We start from the raw sequence: 22,484 nt of genomic DNA on the forward strand, positions 1-22,484 counted from the left end.
TTATAAGAAAAGCAGAAAACCGGGGGAAAATTTTTGCAACTAGTATATCTGATAAAGGCCTCATTTCTCAAATATATAGAGAACTGAGTCTAATTTATAAAAATACAAGTCATTCCCCAATTGATAAATGGTCAAAGGATATGAACAGGCAGTTTTCAGATAAAGAAATCAAAGCTATCTATAGTCATGTGAAAAAATGCTCTAAATCACTATTGATTAGAGAAATGCAAATTAAAACAACTCTGAGGTACCACCTCACACCTATCAGATTGGCTAATATGGCAAAAGAAGGAAAATGATAAATGTTGGAGAAGATGTGAGAAAACTGGGACACTAATGCATTGTTAGTGGAGTTGTGAACTGATCCAAGCATTCTGGAGAGCAATTTGGAACTATGCCCAAAGGGCTATAAAAATGTGCATACCCTTTGACCCAGTAATATCCTTCTAGGTCTATATCCCAAAGATATAAAAAAGAGAAAAGAATCTATTTGTATGAAAATATTTACAGCAGCTTTTTTTGTGGTGGCTAAGAATTGGAAATTGAAGGGATGCCCATCAATTGGGGAATGGCTAAACAAGCTGTGGTATATGATTGTGATGGAATATTATTGTGCTGTAAGAAATGACAAGCAGAATGATTTCAGAAAAACCTGGAAAGATTTACATGAACTGATGCAAAGTGAAGTGAACAGAACTAGGAGAACATTATACACAGTGACAGCAATACTGTTTGACGAAGAACTGTGAATGACTTAGCTATTCTCAGCAACACAATGATCCAAGAAAATCCTAAAGGACTAATGATAAAGCATACTATTTACCTCCAGAGAAAGAACTGATATTGTTCGAATACAGACTGAAGTGTGCAATTTTTCACTTTCTTCCATTCCTTTTTTTTTTTATTCGAGTCTTCCTGTACAAAGTGAGTAATATGGAAATGTTTTACGTGACTGCACATGTATAACCTATATCTCTCTAGAGGAGAGAGAAAGGGAGAGAGGGATGGAATTTGGAACTCAAAAATTAAAAAAATGTTTAAAAGAATTGTTTTAACATGTAATTGGGGGAAAAATAAAATACATTTTAAAAAAACTATATATAAGCAAAATCAAGCTCAAAGTATTAAAAATAAAAGATTTTCATATAGACACACAAGTCTTTCTCTGGTAAAGATGTAAGCCAATTTAAAACTGCTTTCAGAATTGTGTGAACATACTACAGGGTCAGAAGTTAATTTGTCAGTGGGTTTTGCTTACATTTTTCTTTGTTACAAAGGAGGATTTACAAGGAAAAAGTGAATATTGGAGGTTGATCTGACCATTCAAAAAAGGCATGAGTTATAAAATGGAAAAAAAAATTTAAATGTGAAAAAGGTATGATTTTGAGGCAATAACAATAATAGCTAGCATCTATATAGCCGATGCTATGTGCCAGACACTGCACTGTGCTAAGTACTTTAGAGAGATTATCTGATTTGATCCTTACAACAACCCTGGGAGATAAGTGTTATTATCATCCCCATTTTACAGATGGGAAAACTGAGTCAAATAGTGGTTAAGTGATTTGCCCCAGGTTGCAGAGCTAAGTTAAGTGTCTGAGGCTGGATTTGAATTCAGGCCTTCTTGATTTCGGCAATGTACACGCTACTAAATAGATGACAGGTAAAAGAAACAAACATTTAGAAATATTTCAAAACTCTAGGAGCAACAGCGATAGAATCTAGGCTTCCTTCAGTGTGTGACTAGTAGCTTGTTAACGTAAGCACCCTCATCGGTTATAATCAGCAGTTGGTAGCTGAAAGCAAGCAAAGCACAATTTCTACTTAATAAATGTAATGGTATAGGAAGAAATTTTGCAATAGTATCTTAAGATAAGAGTTCTGAACGTTTATGTTGATGTCAAAACTGTCTTAACGCTGTTTCTCCATGTCTAAATTCTTTCAGTGATGGGGAGGAGAGAAAATCAGAGACAATGTGACCCATATATCATATATTCAAATCCTTGATTTAACCAATAACTAGCAAAATTTTACAGTAAATGGAAAAGAATGCTCAACTAACCATTTGATGGTCCATTTCTGAGCTCTCGTCCATGATGACGTCTGGGAGGTGAATATGGGCTGATCTGGCGAGTTCCTGTTGTCGGTGAGTAAGATGCCATTAACTGTCCTCTGGTTTGCCGAGATTTAGGGGACTAGTACAAATAATAATTTTCAGAGAAATATTGAGATAAGGTTTAAGGATCTTTACGTATCTTCCATCACGCAGTACAAATCCATCCCAAGTTCCTTCTCAACGCAAATCCTACTTTGCTCATTTTCCAATTTCACACACTCCTCCACTCCCTTCGAAGCTAACAAAGCCATTTTTACAGACATTTCAGATCAGCTCAATGATTTTTAAGATCCTCAGTCTAGATATGTGAACTCTTACCCAATGCAGTCATTCCTTTTCAGCAGGTCATCCCCAAATGGGATGGAATGGGCAAGTAAATAGCAAGCTCAGATTTTGGTTTGGGCTGAACACAAAATGTGAATTCAGGAAACTAATCCTAGAAACTGGACCACTTCTTCTGTAAACTTAAAATGCTCCGTGGGAACAGGACAGAATGTCTACTTCTAACTGCCCGGGTTCCTCCTGAATTTAATAGAAAAGAAATATGGGGACAGGGATCTATAACACCTAGGCAAAGAAGAACAGGACCCAGGGATTGCACTACCACTGGAACCAATCAAGCAAGCAACAGGCATTCATTAAGTGCCTGCTGTGTGCCAGATGCTGTAAAGAGAAAGACAAGGAAATTAAACAATCCCTACACTCAAGGAGATTAAATTTTGGTGAGGCAGACCAGAAGTACAATTACAAATATATTCAGACAAAATGTGAAGAGAATACAAATACATGGGAAGTAGTGAAATTCCAAGTATTTAGCTTTTGGAAATTGTGAGCTGTAAGAATGGAGCAGCTTGGGAGCCAACTTGGAGAGATTGTTGAAGGTCAAAGGAATGTCTTTTAGCAAAAGACATCCACAATTAGAATGTTCTGCTTTAATAGGTAGTGAGCTCTCTGTCACTGAATGTCTTCCAAAAGAAGCTGGAAGACCAATGGTTGGGAATCATAGCATCTACATATTAGAAGGGATCTCAGAGGCCGTTAACTAGGTTCAATCCATCCCTGAGCAACAGCTCCCTCTGGTGGTCACTGACAAGCAGCCATCCAGCCTCTGCCCATCGCCTGTTGGAGAAATCTAAGGAAGGTTTCTTTACTGCCATCTCCCATCTCCCTCTAAAGCCTCCACCCCCCAAATGCCAAAGCCAGGCATGGACTGGCCCAGCCATCCTCTGAGCTTCCTTCCAAATACACGGTTGTCTCACTCTAGGCTTGTACTGCACAGAAAACAGCCACGACATATTTCCCTATGACCAAAAATGAGCCTTCTTGGTAGAGGGGTGTGTGTGTGGTGGGGGCCTACAGGTGGGGAGCACCATTTGTGGTAACTGTCCACTTGGCACGCCCATTCCTTTTGCTCACCTGCTCTTTTCCTTCTCTCCTTTTCTACGTGCGCTGGGGGTTTGCCAGCCTGGCGCACACCCGCACCACTGCCATAGCTGCTGGTTGGTCTCCCTGACACAAGTCTCTCTCCACTCCAGTCCACCCTGCGTGCCGCTGTCAAAGTGATTTTTCTAAAGTGCAGGTCTGACCAGATCACCACTTCCTCAATCTCAAACTCCAGTGGCTCCCTATTATCTCCAGGGGCATTCTCTGTGTCCGGCAAAGCCCTTCCTAACCTGCTTCTGACCCCAACCTAGTCTCCTTACACCTTTACACGTGTCCCCCCATTTTCTCTTCAGTCCAGTGACTCTGGCCTTGCTGCCTCTCTAATAAGACACCGCCTCACCTGACTCCAGGTGTTTTTACTGGCCTCCTTTCTTCTTTCAAGTTCCAACTAAAACCCCACCTTTTACAAGAAGTTTTCCCTAACCCCACGAATTCTAATGCCTTTCCTTTGTGAATTATTTCCAATTTATCTCGTACATATTTTATCTGTACATCCCAGAAAGCAGGGGCTGTCTTCAGCCTTCTTTGTATCCCCTGGACTTAGCAAGTATGTGCCTGGCACACAGTAGGACCTTAATAAATGTTTATTGACTGCCATGATACTGCAATAGCCACCGCATGACATAATACGGGCCCAGTAGAGAAGATGGAAATGAGGAAAATCACTAAGCACTTATTATGCGCCAGTCAAGCTTTGTGCTGGGAGCCAGGGACACAATGATGAACAATGAAACCATTCTTCCTCTCAGGGACCTTAAGAAAGAAGAATGAAATGCAACGGAGCGACTAAATGGATATGGACCCAGCAGTGAGAGGTGTCCAGGGGGACTGGGCAGGGGCAGAAGCGCTCCATGACAAACCTAGGGAAAGCCCAGTGATGCACTGGCCAAGCAACTGCCTGAAAACTGGGCGCGGCACGGGCTGGAGGCCGATGTCCAAAAGGCGCCGCCAGCCAGGCTGTCATGAGGATCTACAGAGCACGCATGTGCAGGCCAGCGAAGGTTCTCATCATCATCTTCACTAAAGGAACGTGAAAGTAACCCAACGTGGCTGAGAAGAAAAGAAATCGACCTGGTGGGATTCTGGTGAAAGAGGGAAGAGACGGCAAACCCCCAGGAAGAGGGGCGTGCCAGTCAGGATCCCTTAGCGCTGAATCACTCTGACATCTCAGAAAATTCAAAAACCAGATCACTTTTCCACTAATCTTCGTATCAATGCCAGACTCTACATAGCACCAAATGCACTGCAGTAAAGTCCTTCTCACAGTCATGATTTTAAAATGTAAAAATACTGGAGAACATAGAGAATTCTGCGCTGAGATCTGATCGCTGGGTTCCCTTATCACATCTGCCAACAGTAAGTAACCTTGACCTCAGCCCATATCTGAAAAGACTCTGTCTGGTGGGGTGAGCAGGTTCTGAGTACCCTTATCATGCGGCTGTCACTATCTCTGCATCTTGAGTGCCTGTGTTCATACGTATTCAGTCATAACCTCTGACATTTGCCCAATCCCTACCTTACTTGTCCAGGAATTTATTGCCCAGAACTATTTCACAGTGTATGTACAAGAAATGAAAGTCACTACCCTAATGTACGTTTGTGTTGATGTTTTCCTATTTGCACCAAAAAATCACTTTATCCAATTGCCAAGCGTCTAAACACTTCCACTGTATATCACACATTTCTCCTTGAAAACAAATATCTACTTTTCAGAAAATATCTTTTTTATATTTATTTTTTTGGCCCCTTAAACAAAAAACTAACCTGAATCTTTGTTCCGTTTGAGTTTGAAAATAAACCATCATTGTATAACTACTAAAGGTTAGAAATGAAAACCAGCTTTTCCTTCTGTTCCACTAAGAATTCTCTTAACAAGAATTTAATGTTTTAGATCTTCATAATGACATGTATACATAAAGAAGTAAGCTTTCTTATCTGTGCTAAGTCCTTTTACCTTCAGGTTCAGTAACTCCTAGTAGCTATTAACCTATGCAGCTGGTGGGGCTGTGGGTAGAGCGCCAGGCCCGAAGTCAGAAAGACCTGAGTTTAAATCCAGCCTCAGACACTTACTAGCAGTTCGACTCTGGACAAGTCATTTAATCTCCATTTGCCTTAGTTTCCTCAATTACAAAATGGGGATCATAATAGCAGCTACTTCGCCAGGCTGTTTTGAAGATGAAATGAGATAATAATTGTAAAAGTGCTCACCACAGTGACTGGCACATAGTAGGCATTTAATAAATGCTTTTGCCCAACCACTTTTTAGCCCTGAAGATGCCTATCAAGCACTCTAAACTGTAGCTAGCGCTCAACTAAAGATGTGCTACTTACAGACCCTCCAGCTCAAAGCGGTCTCCCTGGGGCCTGGGCTGTGTCACTAGGCGTGTGTGCTAGGGACAGAGCATAACACTCGGGGGCTGCCACAGGAGGATTAGGGGACAGCCTCCACACTCAGGGAGAACACAGACAGCCCTGTCCCTCCCTTGCAGGAGCAGCAGTGGAAAGAAGTGACACGAGGTATGGGTGGAGGAAGGAAATGATCTGGATGCCTCACTCCTGGCAGACACTCATTAATAAACAGAACGGTCTCATGTTTTGGGGGCTCTGAGGTTCTGACTGCTCGGGGCTAGCCAGATCCCTCTATACTTTTGAGAAGCAGGTTAAGCCTAGTGTGTTAGCCAAACTGAAATTTAACCATTGATTTCCTGCCTGAAAATTCCACTCTTCCTATAATTTCAAATAGACGTGACTTTTTGCTTCAATACCTATCACAAACTGTGATATGATCTTGTACTATTTAAAGCATCTTCTACAAAAATACTTTACTGAACATCGCCTATTAAAATAATCTCTAAGGATTAGGTGTTCCAAAAGATGAAATGTAGTACATAAATGTATTATTATTATTATGAACCACCAGACTCTACTGTCATTAGGATATTTAAAACCCAGATACCATGGGTGTTTGGACAATCAAGAATAACCAAAAAACATGGGATGGGAGGGTAATGATATCACTAATAACAATGTAACACTGGTCCCCAAATAAGCAAACAGGAAGAATCATCTAAGCAGGGGTGGGGAACCTGCAGGCATGAGGCCACGTGTGGCCCTCTAGATCCTCAAGTGCGTGCGGCCCTTTGACTGAATCCAAAAATCTAAAATCCAAAAACTTTGTTTTGTGAAATTTGGATTCAGTTCTTGGGAACATGGTGATAGCAGAGGGAACAACCCAAGCCAGAGAGCGGTGGGTAACTGAAATCATGATAAACTCAATTAGGGAAATTCAGGGAGTGGGTGTCCAGAAACATCTCATTATGGATAGTAACAGAATTATGGCATTAATAAGGATCTGAAAATTCATCCCGTCAACACTACACTGCACGTGGCCTGGTCTGTGCCAAGGTGGAGGTGACGGGCTGGCTGCACCTCTCTCCCGCATGGGGCTCGTCCCAGCCAGCCCTGGCGGTCTCCCCATGGGGGCTCCCCACAGGGACCCACGCAGACAGAGAAACGCCTGTGCAGACAGCCTGCGCACACGCGCACACACACACACACCACACATACACACACTCACACACACACACACACCCCGATAAACAGAAGGAGGCTTTTCACCTCCCTTGCTCGGACCCATTCAGTCTCACAGGAATTTCCTTCCGGCCTCCGCAAGCAGCTGGCTACAACTACCTCCTGATATAACAACGAACACTTGTGTTGCTCATTTAGACTTGCACAGCACTCGACAATTATTATGACATTTGATACTCACAAAAACCCCAGGAGGTAGGTGCTATGTGTTATTGTTTTCTGAGGTCACTGGGTGGTGCCACAGGGAACAGAGTGCTGGACCTAGAGTCCAGAGGAAGACCTGAGTTCAAATCCAGCCTCAGACACTCAGCCAGGGTGACCCTGGGCAAGTCACTTCACCTCTGTCTCAGTTTCCTCATCTGTAAACTGGGGATAGTAAAAGCATCTGTTCCCCAGGGTTGTTGTGAGGGTCAACTGAGATAATAATTGTAAAGCACTTGGTACAGCGCCTGGCACGTAGCAGTACTACATAAACGCTGGCTGTCATTGTCGTTATTATTGTTACCATTGTTACTATTTCACAAAAGGCCTCACTGGATACTGGGGCCTTTCTGCTTTAGGCAGAACAAAGTAAACAAGATGATTCCATCTCCTGCTTGATTCATTTGTACTTGCAAACTAACTGTCCTTCCCCACCTTCGGTGAAGATTTCCTGCTTCTTTCCTCATCACCTTTCCCTCATTATCATGAAATCCTCAAGGCTGCTTTTTAGAACTGTCATTTGCAAGACTCTTATTCTGCCTGAGTTGTTTTCCCTCCATACTTCTGCTGTTCCTAGGAACAGGTGAGATGATTTCCACTTTAAGCATTAAGAAATGTTTAATCAATGAAGTCACTACCTAAAAAAACCCAGACCAAATATTTTACAAAGAGAGAGTCCCCAGCTATTCCAACGATTGAACTGAAGGGTCACATCTATTTTTCCAACAAAGCACATTGGTCGTGGCAACGGGCATTCTGGCCAGCAAGTTCACCCCTGTGACCACTATACCGCACAGAAAGAATGAACTCTAAAAAGCAGTTCTCTTCAGTTCAAATCATTTTGTTCCTATCTCCCAAAGAACAGCCTTGGGGCAGAAAAGAACTGCACTGAATTTCTGGCTGGACTCCTCATCTCCCAAATCCTACTCTGACTCAAGAAACAGATGCAGAATTACAGTCACAGCTGCATGCTGAACCCAACAAGTTGGATAATGGTCCACTAAACTGCTAATTAAACTGCTAATGATTTTTTTAGTGCCATTGCAGTATTTTGCCACCTTTGTTTAAATAAAAGAAAAGTATCTCGGAGATTTTAAAAATTTCAAGTTTCTGTTTTGCTAAATACCACAGAGACATCCAAAGAGGAATTATACATAAACATATTTCTCTAAAATGACATTGCCATATGGGAAAGAGGGGAAGCTCGTTTACTGACCAGACTTTTGTTTTAATTTACTTTCACATGAACTGACTTCCCTCTCATCTTACTATCTCTATGAATGTCCCAGTATCAGGGTTTGAAGCAACACCCACTGTCGGTATGAGAACATCATAAACTGACATACGTCCTGACACGCTAGCACCAAGAATGTACTGACCCGGTTTACAAAAAGGGATTGCAACCTCACAATTCTAGTGTATTGTGACAATGGGAGTGAAATTTATTAGAGTGCTGCTACTGTTTTGTTCAATCAAACCAGTTCAGCTGACAGAGGTAAATATAACTCTGACCTAAAGCTGTTAATGTTCATGTTTCTGTTCTGTTTTTGTACAATAATCTACACAACGTGTACGTGAAAGTTCTCATAATTCCAGAGTTATTTATGCTTTTTTGCGTCAGAACATTTGCTCCTACAATTAAGACACTAATTTCTAACACACTGTTTCATAAAAGTTTGTCATTCACGTTTGCCTCCTAACCAGTAAATATTAAGAAGACTGATCATTAATTCTTTATTTGTAAAAAATTAACATTATAAAAAGTAACAACCAACATGAGATAAGGACTTATCAAAAATAACAGCTCATTTTAGTAAATTATTTCCCTTGCTTAGTGATAAAGCTTTTAAATAAATAAATGGAATTTTAAAAGGTCTAATAATCCACATAATTTTCCTGCATATAATCAGAACATAGAATTAGATACTTACATTTTCCTGTAATAAGACATCCAACTCCAGAGATCTTTTCACACTGTAAACAAAATATTTAAAGAGATCTCAAATTTTACAAGCCTCAAGTAACCACATTTTCATAGGCACTATGCACAAGCAAAGTTTTTAAGAGTCAATTTTGCAACTCAATTTCATCTATTTTACAAAACTGGAAAATGGCATATACTAGGAAAAGCAACTCTCAAGAGGCAGTTTATTGTACCTTGTTTTGTGTTTTAATACTATGCAAGATAGTACACCTTCAGAAATGATATTATGTCTATAAATATTTCTATTTTCAAAACACATTTATAGATTCGCGGCATGCCATCCTAATCACACAAGTATTAAGATTACATTATTGAATGCACCCAGCTTCAAAACATCCCTCTCCTTGTTGCCTTCCCAGAAAATTATCCCCAACAAACCCAACTCTTTACAAGAGTCCAATCACTTACATACCGTTCGTGTGGGTATTGAAAGTAACTTGTCATTAATAGGGGAGACTCAAGGTGAAACAAAGTTGTTCATCCCATCCTCTGAGCTCTTAACATGATTCAGTGCTACCAGAGTATGGCTTAACTGGGGAACAGATGCTCCATGTCTTTACAAGTCCCCAACCCATAAGAAACTATTTTTTTTGTCTTCTTTACTAAACTGAATCAGGCACATACCCAGCTTTCCATGTACAAAATCTGTTCTGATGAACTGGATGCCCAGCTGTTCATGAAAATACTCAGAAAGGAAAAGCGGAATATTTATAAGACTTTATTTCGTGCAGCTGTCTTCTAAAGAGCAGTCATCAAAATTTTATTGAATGCAGACTAAATACTCCAAGGAGAAAAAGGTCAACATAAATTTGGTCTAGTTTTCTCAGTGACAAATGCAGCTTTAGAAGCACCTTCTTGGTCCTTGCAAAATAGAAACTAAACTAATTACATAAAAATTAAAGCAGAAAACAGGTCAGGAACATGGTGATAGTTCAGAGAGTGGAGTTTTAGAAAAATCTCCATTTCAAACCAAAAAAGAAAAACACTGAAAAATGCATCTTTGTTTGGTGATGGTCTTATCTAGCATTTGTTGGCAACCACCAGAGAGGGATCCAAGACCAGGAGGGTTTGGACCAAAACATATTCCTTAATAATCAACAGAGATACAAAATTGAAGATATATCAAACTACATACAAGATGACTGCCATTATCAATAGTCCACAAAATTATTTCTAAGAAGTATCTAAAGTCATTTAAAATAAACCTTAAAAAAAAAGATCTTTCAGAAATCTATTTAAAATCAAATGACAATATACTCTCAATCAAACATGGACAGCTTCACATTTGAACAGCTCAAAATGGGAAATGATAAAAAGAAACTATTTACATTTGGTTTAAAATAAATATTACTCTACATTGTACATGTTCTAAAAGTTCATAACTCTTAAAAACACCTTCAATTAAGTTCAATTAATCAGAGTTCTTGATGCCTGCTATACGCAAGACACAATTCTAGGCCAAGATGACAGTCAATGGAAATGGGGTACAGATACTGGCCTCGAGGAATGAACACTCTAACAAGGGAAAGGTGGAATATGATGATTGCAAAGAAGAGTCCCAGAGTCTATGAGAGAGGAAGAGGAGATTCCACACAGCTACAAGGGTCTGGGAAGGGTTTGTGAGGAAGGCGACACCTGAGGCCGGTCCTTAAGGAAGAGAAGAATTTAACAGGTGGAGATGGAGGAAGGCAGGGGGACATCCAGCTTGCAGCAAATGGGAACAAGGGCACCGAATGTACAGGACGAGGCCGAGGGGCGCGGGCCACACTCCAGAGGAACAAGGAGAAAAGGGTTTCAGTTTCCCTCACGTTTACTGAAGTCGGAGGGTTAGGGAGGGGAGATACTAGAGGTTAAAACAAGGTCACAGGCCACAGGGTAAACTCTAACACAGAGCTCGATCCCACAACGTCCACGGCAGTCTCCTGCAAGCTCAAAGAGTGAGACTGTACAAAGTGTTTGTTACAGGGGGTCAGAGAAGGCCCTGGAAGCAGAAAAGGCCAAATGAGGGCCAAAGGTCTTCAGGTGGACTGAGCTGGTTGGTCAAAGGGAAGGGCTCTAGGAGGACGTGCCTAAAGGACAGGCGCAGGGACAGAAGGCTTGTTATGTGATAGGGAGGGCCCAGTCTTAAAGACATGAAAGAGTCCTATTAGGAAGCAGTGGGAAGTGATGTCAGACAGGTAAATGGGGTGGGATTATGGAATTCTTTGAAGGAGGGAGGATTTAAAGTTCATGATGCTCGAGGGCCTTAACAGCAACAGTTTTGCCCTTAAGCAGCACCTGGTATGTAGGAGGCGCTTAATAAGCATTAATTGATATTCTCAATAATAATATTCTCTTACTGTCACATTCTGACTTATTTTGTTTGAAACCTGATTCATCAGATCACAAAAATTAGGTGAGGTTTAATTACATATCGCTGAATGAGATCAGTACTGAAAAACTTCAATTAGTTATCTCCAAACAAATAAAATTAATGGTGGTCTTGGCTTGAGCTCTCCTCCCTACTTCCTGAATATTTCCAAAGCTACACAACGTGGGGGTATGAATGCCACACAGAGGTTTAGGAAAATAATGTGAATCGTGGCTAATTAGGGTAGAAGCCTGACCAGTATTCTAAACAGGTAAAAACTAAAGGCTCTGTCATGGGATTTCTAAAAACAGGGATTGAACACGGAATGGCTATCAGGGGTGATGGTGGCAAGAAGAAGAAATGCAGTCACGTGGATACAACTTTGGGAGCCCTGATGCCATGCCAAATTCTTCCCTGAAGGTTGGGCAAATCACATAATCTCACTAAGCTTCATAGAGTTGATAATAACACTGGCCTGTAAAGTACTGTGAAATCTCTGAATGGAAGATAAAAATATCACTGAGTATCTCTCTGCTTCCATTTACTCTCCACTATAATGGAGATGATAATATTGCCAGCCACCGACTGCACTGGGGTGTTTAGAGGATTACTGAGTGTGCTTGTGAGATGATCAGAAATCCTCTGATGAAAGGCAATGACCAAATTCATATCCCATGTGACTCCTTGTACGTAAATCGAGATATTAAATATGATTTATTTTCCATCCTATACTGGGGAATGAGTGAAGAAGGTAGGAGGGGCTCTATCGACCCTTTTGTCCTTTCATACGCTCCTTTGACATGAGCTGGGTGATGAACAAGCATGAAACACACACAGGTGGGAGGTGGAAGGGAGACACACACCCCTCTCGTCATTCCATGAAAGATCTGATAGCTCTCTCATCATGCAGTGAGACTGCTCTTCTCCAGTTCATGATGGCAAAACCAACAACAAATACTTACCATTACTGTGAGATGTGGTTTCAAAAATTTGTCCAAAGGTTACCAGAGAAGCAAACTTTGCAAAAGACATGTTTAAGTATACACATTTTAAGGGATAGGAGATTTAAGTGAAATACTCAAAAGACAAGTAAAATAATTACTATAAAATTGTTTCAAGCTTAAAGTATACTCCCAGTTGCAAATATTAAAAAATTCCTAATTGGCATCATGACAACTGTCATTTATCCGTATCCCTTTTTCTTTTTTCTTCTCTTGGCCACTCCTCACCTTCATCCAGAGAAGAAAGCGGTGAGAAGGGAAGTGATCAACACCGGTAATCTGTAATTGAAGTGATCTGCTCCCACGGCACTGCACCGCCTCTCTACCTTCCCCCACACCACATTCCTGGTTCTTACACTTTCTCCTTTGCTTTTAATCCTCCATATTCTCTTCCTAACTCTATCCTCATCTTAAACTGTATCCCCTTTCCCTAATCTGACTGTTTCCCTGTTAAGTTTAAAGTCTTACTCTACCAAATGCTGTGTGTGTTCATACAGGTGTATGTGCCATGTGTACCTGAGTCCTTTCAATCCTTTGTGGTTCGGATGAGAGCAAGCATTCAGATGGTGCCTGGTGCCCTCATCCCTCGCCTCCATTTTTGCACTCCCTTCTTCTCATGTACTCCAGTGAAAATAAATAGGAAGTTCTTTCCTAATATATTTCTTTTTGATTCCTCTCAAGACCATCAAAACAGAATAAATCCACCCTCAGTCCTTTTGTCTCATTCAATTCCTTCTGTAACCCTTGAAGTCATGAGATTCTGAAGGGAAACTTAGCTCTTCCCCTACTGTATTCACCTTTCCAGGATTCCCTTGACTCATGTGTTTGCATTTCAAGCTATCTAATAAGCTGTGGTCTTTTCATAAAAAACGCCTGAAAGCCCCCTATTCCACTAAAAGTTCTTTTATTTCCCTATATGTCTTTCAGCATACTTTATTCTAGTTGTCAGATTTTGTTTTTGAAATACTGTATTCTCAGATTATGTCTCTTTTGAGGTGGCAGTTGCCAGGTCTTGTGTGAAACTGATCGTGGTTCCTTAGTACATGAGCCTTTTCTTTCTAGCTGTTTCGAGTATTTTTCTTTGATCTGTAAACTCTGGATTTTGGCTATGCTATTCCTGGGTATTTTTAATTCATGGTTGCTTTCAGGAAGTGATTAGTGGATTTTATTTTCACTTGGTCCTCTGAGAAATTTTATTATTTCTTGAAACGTGGCTGTTCTGGGGAGTGTGGAGGGTCATAGTTTTTATTAAAGATTCTCTCTTCTGGGCTTGTTTTCCCTATCAATTGTTTTTAAAAGGAGATACCTGACATTTTCTTCAATTTTTTTAATATTTGAATTTTGTTCCAACATTTCTTATTGTCTCTTTAAGTTGCTGAGTTCTGTCTGAGCTATTCTGACATCCAGGGTAAGGGATCCCACTTTCTGTTCTAAGCTATTTATTCTCCCAATATTCTCCAGAGGACTTGAACAATTTTTATCCTTTTCTTCATTGATTTTAAGTGTTCTTAAAGACCTTTTTCCCGAATCTGTTTGTTGACTTTTCCTCTGAAGCTCTGCTTGTGGCTATGGAGTTATTTCTTTTTGGGATTTCCTCTTAAGTGATTCTTGACCCATTTTTCTTCATAAAATGCTTAGCATTTTATTTTATTTACTCTTACCTCTCATTTCTGTTCCTGGTCAAGGACCCTGTGCCAGATCAAGTCTCTGAGTCATTCCACACACCCTTGAATGGGTTGGTCCTGACCTCACTTTCCTGAACTCCTATCACAGCTGGCCTCCAATTCCATTGTGTTTCTGGGCTCAGAGAACTAGGAAGTTTCAATGTCTCTTTAACAGAGCTTTGCAATTGAGTGTCCTCAGTAAGGGTGATGCCATAGTCTTCAATCCCTGCTGGGGCTTATCCTCGTCCAGGCTTTACCATTTTTGTCCCTCTCTCTCACTCCTTGATTTTCCCAATCAGGGCACAGCTGGGGCCTTCTGTCCTAACTGGGGCTTCCCTGATCAGGTGTTTCTCCTATTTATCTGGTGCATAAGGTCAGCTTAAGCAGGAGTGTCATACACATGGCCTACAACATTCCTGAATGCAGCCCAAACCAGATTCGGTGAATCTTTAACAAATATTTATTTGTTTAATACGTAACAGTATTTAACAAAATAAATAAAAATATAATGCTAATATGTGTTTTTTTTTTCAGTCAATACACACCCACAAGGAGTCTAATGTATGGTTCAGCAGCCCCATAACTAATTGAGTTTGACACCACTGAGCTTGAGTACATCAGATTATCAAACTCAACATGCCCAAACAGACCTCATTATCTTTCCCCCCAAACCCATCAATTACTGTTGAGGGTACCACCATCCCTCCAGCCACACAGGTTTGCAACCACTCACTGTTACATCCAATCAAATGCCAGATCTTATTGCTGCTATTTTCTAAACGCCTCTCCCACTCACACAACCACCACCCTAGTTTGGGGCTTTATCACCTTTCATCTAAACTATTATAATAGCCTCCTTTTTGGTGTCCCTGTCTCAAGCACCTTCCTTTCCCATCCATCCATCACCAAAATCTCATTTGGAACAGGTGGAGGGACGCCTGCCCCCCACACCTTCTCTTTGTCACTCCCCCTCTGGCTACTTAGGGCCTTTTAGATCAGCAGCCAAAAAGAGTGACATCACTGTTCAAACTGACTGGACTGATGTGGGACTCATCATCTCTAAACCTTCTGGTGAAAGAGAGGACCACTAGGCTTCACTATAACCCCTGCCAGTACGCCGTCCAGACTCCTACCCCGGGATCAAACCAGTTGATACAACTTATAAAGTTACGGACGTGGTCATCTACCCTGCAGCTAAAACACTCTTATGTATCCACCCAATTAAAACAGAAGTCCTTTAAGATCAGGGACCCTCTTGATATTTCTATATATATCCTCATTGTTAAACATAGTGCTTGGCTCACACTAAGTGCTTAATAAATGTTTTTCATCCATCCATCTACAAAGCTGCCAAAGTGATTTTCCTGAAGCACAGGCCAGATCATGCCAGGGCCTATTCCACAGACTCCGCTGGCTCCCCACGTGAGCCTTAGGATCAAATATAAACTCCCCTGTTTGTCATCTGAAACTTTTCAGAGCCTGGCCTCTCTCTACCGGCCCGCTGGCAGTTACGGCACGTGACGCTCCCTTTACCCATCCCCACGCCTCAGCCCTTCACATCTGCCCCTTGGGATGCCTGGTTCCCTTCAAGGCAGATAAAGCACTGCCCTTTTCAAGAAGCTCTGACTGGTCCTCTTGGCTGCTAAGGCTCCTATGGCCAAAACCACTTTTTTCCACTTTGAGATTCTGCACGAACACCTGTGTCGATGTTGTCTCCCCAGTAAGAAGTAACCTCCTTGAGAGCAGGGACTGATCCACTTCGGTCTTTTATCTCTAGCACTTATCACTGTACCTTATACATACTAAGTGCTTAATCAATAATTAGATTATTTGGACTGTCTAGGTCAGTATCCTGCTTTAAAATCCTGTCTCTGTTACATCATTCTAGGAAGTTTAGTTATGGGTTTCAAAAAGACCTCGTGAGGCGTCTCCTCTTAAAAGGCAGACCTTTGGTCTACAACTCCAACAAGTAATATGTCCTTTTCTTATGGCCTGCTGGATTTGGTGGAAGCTGCAAAGAAAGGAGAACTGTCCAAAGGGGGAATCAGCTGCCTTCTCAGAGGTCCCCTTGGAGAGGCTAGAACATCAACTGTCAAGTATGTTTTAGTAGGAGCTCCTTTCAGGTTCAGGTTGGACTAGATTCCCGCTTAAAACCAATAATCTCTATTATTTTGGCTAAGTGGAAAATACCACATTATTGGCAGAATACTTTGAGATGCACCCTATACCATCTATATGTAGACCTTTAAATACTAGCCAATTACAATCCATAACTCCCTCTCCTGGATTCTAACTGTCCTTACGGGCCTAGCTCTTATCTCAACTCCTCCACGAACCTTTCCCTGACAATGTCCATCCATTATTTTTGAGTCTAGACAACTCGAAACGCCTGAAGGGAATGTCTAATCTGCCCAGTTAGAGGTTTTATTATTGTTTAGTCTTTTTTTCAGCTGTGCTTGACTCTGCGTGACCCCATCTGAGGTTTTCTTGGCAGAAATACTGCAGTGGTTTGTCATTTCCTTCTCCAGCTCATTTTACAGATGAGGAAACTGAGGCAAACAGAGGTTAAATGACTCGCCCAGGGTCACACAGCTAGTAAATGTCTGAGGCTGGATTTGAACTCAGGAAAACCAGTCTTTCTGACTCCAGGCCTGGTGCTCTATGCACTATGGTGGCCCCTTGCCGCCCAGTCAGAGCTTCCGATCCTTAAGAGCAGATACTTTGTAGCTTCCACAGCTTCTCCGGAGTCACCTTTCAAACTGCAGGTGCTTGACAGATACTTGTTACTTGATCCCAGACACAGAAGGCCTGGACTTTGAATTCTCTTGTCAATGGGAGTAGATTTCTTCCCATCTATGATCTACCCTTCCCTCATCATCCGTGGTCAACAAGAGTAATCGTTTCCAAGAGGGCTGGATGGCACTAGGGTGCGACACAGAAAAAGGTTCCAGGAGTTACTCGAGGGCAGGAGCTATGGTCTCCTAGAGCGCCAAGCCCTAGGTAAAAGCTGCTGTGCAGTCACTGCTGGTGAGACCTCTGGGATGAAGGGGGCACCCCAGAGCAAAGTTGGGGGGAAGGAGTACAGAGCAATCTGTCGAGGCAGCCATCCACAGCCAAAGCTGGGAAATGGAAATCTAAGGTTAAAAAAAAACCAAGAAAACAAAGAAAAACAGCACAAAGAAATGAACAGAAGCATGGGGGCAGAGTGTCGGTGACAACCACATTTTAACCCACGATGCCCTAAATCTAAAGAACATGGCTGAAATAGCGTCATGACGAGCAAAGCGACTGCACGGAGTCTGCGTGCGGTAAACATGTCTGGAGGATGTCAAAAAATTCCCAGCATGACAGGAGGCAGCATCCTTAATCAATCAAATTCGAATCCAATCAACTCAATCCAACCCTAATTAAGGATGGGCAGCCTTTGTTGTTTCCAGATCTCTTTAGGTCACATTTGTTTCCAAAATCACTACATTTTACAGATTTGGGAGTTCTCCCCTAAGCGAGGTCCAGGACTAAAAGCAGAAATAGGACAGGAGCAGTCTTACGAAAGGTCAGAACAAGAGCTGGATTATGACGACCCATAATTCATCTGTATCACACGTTCACTATCTCAAGTTACACCTCAACCATTTTTTAACTGGCGAATTCTCATGAGGATTTTTATCTTATGTGAGGTGGGAGAACAAGGTGGGCAGAAAAGCTGAGATCTGCAGTGAGAGGCCACAGAACGACCAAGGGGGCAGAGCTCTCTGCAGCAGGTGCTCCACAAGGATCGGAAAACCCTTCCACCTGAGTCCTCATCAAGGACTTACCAAGCCCAGGTTAGCACAGGGAGACAGACGAGAAGATCTTTGGACACTGGGACCCGGGCAGGAAAAGGTTCCAGATGTGCCACAGGGGCCCGACCTTGTGGGGGGTGTAGGAAGCGATGCCACGTGGCTGCTCACCACCAATGCTGGCTCACATGTCCAATTTAGGCAGGACAGGAGACCTGTGGCTGGGCCGGCAGCCCAGGAAAGGAGCAGCAGCATAAGCTGTGTAGTGTGGAAGGAGCCATTATGATGACAAGGACTTTCAAGACACAAATACAGAAAAAAATGACTCCAAAGCGTTTAAGTAAAGTCTCAAAGAAAAACACAGATTTAGCACAAGTTCCTGAAAGAGATGAAGCAAGAGTTAAAAATATAAAGAACATTAAAAAGATTTCATAAATGAAATAAGTGAACTAGAGGAAAAAACTGAAAACGAAATAAGGGAACTGTGGGAAAGTTGGAGAAGAAATGAAGAGTTATGGAAGGAAAAGCTAGAAAGAGAATTAACAGCTTGGCATAAAACTTTACCCATGCAGAAGACTCCTTGAAAAGTAGCATGGACCAGGGGCAGCTAGGTGGCGTAGTGGATAGAGCACCAGCCCTTAAGTCAGGAGGACCCGAGTTCAAATCCAGCCTCAGGCCAAACACTTGACACTTACTAGTGTGACCCTGGGCAAGTCACTTAACCCCAACTGCCTAAAAAGGAAAAAAAAAGAAAAAAGAAAAGTAGCATGGACCAATTAGAAGTCAATGACTCCATGAAATATGAAGAAACATTAAAAGAAAGTCAAAAGACTGAGGAAAAAAAAAGTGCAAGGTATCATATCAAAAAAAAAACAAAAACAAACTGACCTAGAAAGGAGTCAGGAAGACCTAAATTCAAATCTGTCCTCAAACACTATTTCCCTCAGTTTCCTCATCTATAAAACAGGATAGAGAAGGGAATAACAAACCACTCCAGTATCTTTGCTAAGAAAACTCCAAATGGGGTCAAGAACAGTTGGACACAACTGAAAAACAACAACTGCCCAACTCCAGGCCTAGCACTCTATTTATTTTGACACGGAGCTGCTCTAGATCAGAGTGAAAGAATCCACCAGTCATCTTCTGAAAGAAACCTCAACATGAAAACTCCCATGAACATGATAGCTGAACCCAGAGCTTCCAAGTCAAAGAAAAACATATAGCAAGGAACTAAAAAATAAGACTTGAAGCACTGGGGAGCCATGTCAGCATCAAGATGTAGCAGCCACCGCTAGAATGGAGTAAGAGAGCTTAAAATACAATTCTTCACAAGGCAAAGGATACCGGTGTACAACCAAGAGTAACTTACCCAGCAAAACTGAATATAATCCTACATAAGTGAAAATAAAAATAGACCTTTAATGAAATAAGAGGACTTTGTAAGCATTCCTCATAAAGACCAGAGCTACAAAGAAATTTTGAAATACAAACTCAGGAGGCGAGAGAAACACAAAAAGGTAAGTACCAATGAGTAATGAAAAGAGACTAAAAAAAAGAAATGCTATGTATTCATTTGTTATCTAACTAGTATAGTGTCCAATTCATAGATTCCAGTCAAATCTTTCTCCCTGAAACATGCTCTTCTTCTTAAGTAATTCTATACTGGCATTAATATTTTTTTCCTTAGTTCTATCCAGTGCTTCTTAAACTCTAGAATGGAGACCCAAAGTTTAAGAAGTGCTGAAGGAGCCGAGAGTGAAAAGTTTAAGAAGCCCTGCAATGGACTAACTCAATGTATTATGTCTCTTAGCAATATCCATGGCTTCAATTTGATGTGATGAATACCAAATCTATTATCTCCATACACTCTTCAAAGCCCAACTCAAATGTTACTGCCTTATGGAGTTTTTTTTTTCTGATTCTCCTCTTTCTGCATTCCAGCCAACCTGGACTAATGGCTCCTCCCTGAGGTAGCATCACAGTGGAAAGGACAATGAACTTGGAAGCAAATTGACTGGTTTTACACACCGCTTTACTTAGCACTTGTGTGACTGTGGGTAATTCAATTCCTCAAACATTTAATGCCTACTAAATGCAGTTAGATAGTGTATGAGATAGAGAGCCCCAGATCTGGAGTCAGGAAAACTGGAGTTCAAACCTCACCTCAGATACCTGTTAGTTGTGTGATTTTAGGCAAGTCATTTAACCTCTGCCTCAGTATTCCCATTATGTAAAATGGAGATGATAATAATAGTATCTACCTCCCAGGATTACGAGGATCCAATAAGAGAGTATCTGTCAAGTGCTCTACATAGATGTTAGTGATGATGATGATAATGATGTTAACATAAGGCTCTATGCTAGGCACTGGAGATATTAAACCAAAAATGAAAGAGACCTTACCCTCAAGGAGCCGCCTTTCCACTGGGGGAAGAGGGCACATACACAGGTAAGCAAGGCAAACACAAAACTGAAGAAAGTAATGGGGGAAATCGGTAAAGGCTTCATGGAGGAGCTAGCATCTGAGTGGGTCCTTTAAGGAAGAAAACGATTCTGGGAGATGAAGAGAGCTTGCGTGCCAGGCTTGGTGAATGGCCCCAATGGACAATTTAAGTTGGCAGAAAATCTAATGTTCATTTGATGGAATGGCTGGTTATCAATCTGGTTTGATTTAAATATAAGAATGTGTTAACAGGAAGAGTGTAAAATATGGTCAAAATGTCAGGTGGGAGCCAGCCTGTGGAAGGCCTTAATTGCCAGGCTAAGAAGCTTTTATTTTATCCTATAAGCAATGGAGAACCACTGGAGGTTTTGAGTCACGTCAACAAGCACCCTGACTCCAGATCCAGCGCTCTCCAAACAGGCTACGCCTCTCCACCAAGCCTTTATTAAGCACCTACTTACAAGGTGAAAGGCATAGCGCCGGTACGAGCTGTTCCACGTGAGGAACCGCTAAGTCGGTCTAGGAGATGCCCAAAGTCTCTGCGGATGGGCACGTTCCTCGGACAGCGGGGCAGAGTGGGCCGGGATGACGTCGGAGCGCCGAGGGGCCGCCTACCCCGGGCTGAAAGCACGGGCTCTGGGGGCAGCGTCCATCCCAGCGTGGGCGGGGCGAGCCTCGCGCTCTGCAGAAGCACAGCTGGCCCCCCCGACCCCCCAACCTGTCGGGGCCGCGGCCCTCGAAGGGCCTGGTCTGCCTCCTCCGTAAAGGAGAAAGCTGGGCTGACAAGGTGACCTCCCAGGCGCTTCTTCCTCTGGGCCTCAGTTTCCACATCTGTAAAAGGGGATGGGATGGGGGTGCTCTAAATGGCTTCCGAGGTGCCCTAGTCTACCCCGGCCTCTGAAGCTTACAAATTGGATGACTGTGGGCCTCAGTTTCCCCTTCAGTAACATGGGGGGAGAGGGCCTGGGACGAGGTATAGCGCTCGTAAACCGTATCCGACCAACCCCGCAACGCCGCGCCCTCCCCGCCCCAGGCCCCGCCCGGGATACGTACGGCATCTCGCACTACCGGAACCGGAATGGCTTCCACCTCCTCCGAGGCGCTCCCGCTCCGCCCCACGCTGGGGCGCTGTTCCGCGAATCCCCGCTGGCCGGAAACTGGGGCCTCTCCGCGAGGGCCAGGCGCACGCGCATGCGCATGCGGCCCCCTACGTCTCCGACGTTAAAGCCGCCTGCGCGAGCCCACGCTTGTGCCGCCACACCCCGCCCACCGCCCTCTCGCCACTTCCGACTTCCGGTGGCGGTCGTTGCCAGGGTAACGAGAAGACGGCGAAGGTGTTCAGGATCCGGGACCGAGGGGGAAGCTCGAGACCCTGAAGTGAAGAGGGTCGGCGGCGGCGCCTTTGCCTCGTTCGTGACCCAGAGCTAGGTAAGAAGCCGGCCACGGCGCCCGCCGCTCGCCCTGCTTCGGGGTCCTCCTCGGGGGCTTCTTCGGCGTGAGGGAGGGGCCGGCTGGGAGGCCCCCAGGGGGAGGGGTTCGGGGAGGGCCCCCCAAGAGTGACCCTGATGACCCCACCTGCGGCGGGGACCTCCGGCCCCTGGGGCCGCCGGGATGGGGGCTGCAAACTCCCCCCCCCTTACACAGACACACGTCCATCACCTGGCTCGGATCCAGCGCCTGCTGTGTGCGGGCCTACTGTGTGCGGGCCGGACCCGGCCTGCCTGGGGTGTCCTGGTGGCCAGAGCCCCGGGGATGCTCGGCAGCGTCACTGAGCATCGTCGTCGTGATCCTCGGCGTTACTGTTACTGTTTTATCGTTATTGTACAGAAGTAGAGCTCCCTCCTCACTCATGGGGGAAGAGGGGACAGGGCCTGGGCCTGCCGGGGGTGGCCTGGAACCAGATCTCCCCGGG

At 43.2% G+C, this 22,484-nt stretch overlaps 2 protein-coding genes across 2 annotated transcripts in view; one reads left to right on the plus strand and one right to left on the minus strand.

Annotated features, from left to right (window-relative positions):
* The window catches only part of ITGB3BP (integrin subunit beta 3 binding protein), a 56,641-nt gene extending 34,902 nt beyond the window's left edge, over positions 1 to 21,739 (minus strand). Inside the window, exons 1-2 of the mRNA XM_027852853.1 lie at positions 21,626 to 21,739; positions 9,283 to 9,325 (exon numbers count right to left, since the gene is read on the minus strand). The gene's annotated coding sequence lies outside the window, so the exon portion shown is untranslated. The remainder of the gene's footprint in view (positions 1 to 9,282; positions 9,326 to 21,625) is intronic.
* A 134-nt stretch (positions 21,740 to 21,873) lies between these two features.
* Positions 21,874 to 22,484, plus strand: part of EFCAB7 (EF-hand calcium binding domain 7) — a 60,193-nt gene continuing 59,582 nt past the window's right edge. The window contains exon 1 of the mRNA XM_027852833.1: positions 21,874 to 22,000. The gene's annotated coding sequence lies outside the window, so the exon portion shown is untranslated. The remainder of the gene's footprint in view (positions 22,001 to 22,484) is intronic.

The sequence above is a fragment of the Vombatus ursinus genome, unplaced genomic scaffold (assembly GCF_900497805.2).
Source record: "Vombatus ursinus unplaced genomic scaffold, bare-nosed wombat genome assembly UNPS02009824.1, whole genome shotgun sequence".
Taxonomy (NCBI): domain Eukaryota; kingdom Metazoa; phylum Chordata; class Mammalia; order Diprotodontia; family Vombatidae; genus Vombatus; species Vombatus ursinus.